General features: G+C 38.7%; 1 long non-coding RNA gene across 1 annotated transcript in view; it reads right to left on the reverse strand.

Annotated features, from left to right (window-relative positions):
• Nucleotides 1-370: 370 nt before the first annotated feature.
• Nucleotides 371-1,922, reverse strand: part of LOC118210805 — a 1,642-nt gene continuing 90 nt past the window's right edge. The window contains exons 1-2 of the long non-coding RNA XR_004761915.1: nt 1,730-1,922; nt 371-917 (exon numbers count right to left, since the gene is read on the reverse strand). The exon at nt 1,730-1,922 is cut by the window's right edge and continues 90 nt beyond it. This is a non-coding gene — a long non-coding RNA (uncharacterized LOC118210805). The remainder of the gene's footprint in view (nt 918-1,729) is intronic.

A 1,922-nucleotide genomic window follows, 5' to 3' on the forward strand; every position in this document is an offset into this window, starting at 1 on the left:
AAATTTTTAACTCAAAATATGGCACTAAACTTCGATACATGGTCTGAGTGACAAGCAAATTGCTTGTGTAAGGGGGTTCTCCTCTGTAACAAGTGCTTCAATATTAACACCGTTACTAGAATGGATAAAATCAGGTAAGTATGGACCAGATCAGAAGACAAGAGATTCGACTCGCGAGAGAGAGGCGGTTTGCACATCAAGAATGAAGCACACGGAAGCAGGATCTATATTTCAAAGGTAAGAGAATGATTTTTTTTCTTTTAAATTTAAATTTTCCCTTTTTGGTTCTCTGTACCCTTTGTTTTTATTACAAAGTAGAAAGCATTAAACAACAACAGTACACATATCTACAAAATGGGGAAAGGAAAAAAATACAAGTTGGTCCCAAGCCCTTTTACTTTGTGTCTGTATTTATATTTTCTCTGGTTCCACTAATTTGACTATTTTTCCTATCTTTATACCTTAACCATACTTTTAGTATTTCTTTGATGTGTTTCAGTTAATCCCTATTATTAGTTATTTGGTTCTAGTATGATTTGTCACTAATTAGATTTTAGGACTTTTATTTTGAAACCAAGACCCTTATGTAGTACTACTGAAAGTACCTATGCAAAGGAAACTTATCACACTATAACACCAAAACACTTTTCTAAAACACTATCTGTGCAAATCAGTTTAGTCCGTGTGGTTGTTGGACCACTTGTTGCTGAGTTCCAGTTTGTAGAATTCAAACTCTTGTCCTACCACCATCTTAGAAAGCACAATTGAACTCTTTCCTTCTCTTTAAGATTTCAGGTCGATCACATGGGTGGCTCGCCAGTCCGCGCGCCGCTGTAGCTCTCCAGGGAAGGCAAGCAGGGCGGACGAATCCAGGATCCAGCACAGCAGTTCAAATCCAACAACAAAAAAAACCCGGCCTTGCAACACAAAGCCAAAGACTCATCAGTAGTCTGTACATTCAGATTAAGACATAGTATACACTGTGAACATCTAAATTGTATAACACTTGTAACCTTCCATTTACTCTGTGAAATAAACTTGGATAAAGCTTATATCAATTGTCAATCTGTTCTCATTCTGTCAGCATATCTAGATTCTGATTAACTGGAAGTAGAATTAGCCACCATTAGCTCACTCAATTCACTACTCATATCTTGCAGTGCTTCTAAGCTCACCCACTGACGTTTCCTCGCAGCACTAGCTAGCTAGCTAGCTAGCTACGTTAGCTTTCTAATAAAAGGTACCACAACATACATTCGTTTTAAATAACATTTAACAAAGAGTACGCCGATGTGGCTGCGATATGCGATTACACAGGAGATACACTTTCAGAACACAACCGGAGAATTTTCAAATGCCCTTCTTCTAGCTAACGTTACATCACATTGTCCCCGCTTGAATATATTTTCAGCTTGCTATGTGGCGAACTGCCTGGTTCGTCTACCACCACAGTCACAAAGCAGGAAACAGCCCTGCTGTTAGCCCGGCCTACACCCCACACATCAATTATACACATTTGCCGGTTTAGCCGCGAGCTGCTAAAGCTAGCCAAGTTAGCTAGCTGCTACTACCAGAGCTTTAAATCACATGAAGCTAGCTACTTAGCAACCTTCATTTTCGGATCTTTTTTTATTACGACTACGTTTAACATTTTCGTTTCTGAAGACACCCAAGCTAACTGATACTACGGCAGTGAAATAAGATAGATAGTCTTAGAATGCGGACTCACCAAGGAATATGTTCAAAGTTGTACAAAGTTCGGTTTTCAACGATCTTAATGGCGAATGCAGAAAATTTTCTTTCACGCGGTCGTCACACAGGGCGATAGAAGAACGTTGCAAATCTTCGTTATTTCTTTATAAATCTGTTTCTTTCAAGTTACTGTCACTCCTCAATAAAATATCTGCAATTGTATCCTAAAT

This window comes from Anguilla anguilla, chromosome 13 (assembly GCF_013347855.1).
Source record: "Anguilla anguilla isolate fAngAng1 chromosome 13, fAngAng1.pri, whole genome shotgun sequence".
Taxonomy (NCBI): domain Eukaryota; kingdom Metazoa; phylum Chordata; class Actinopteri; order Anguilliformes; family Anguillidae; genus Anguilla; species Anguilla anguilla.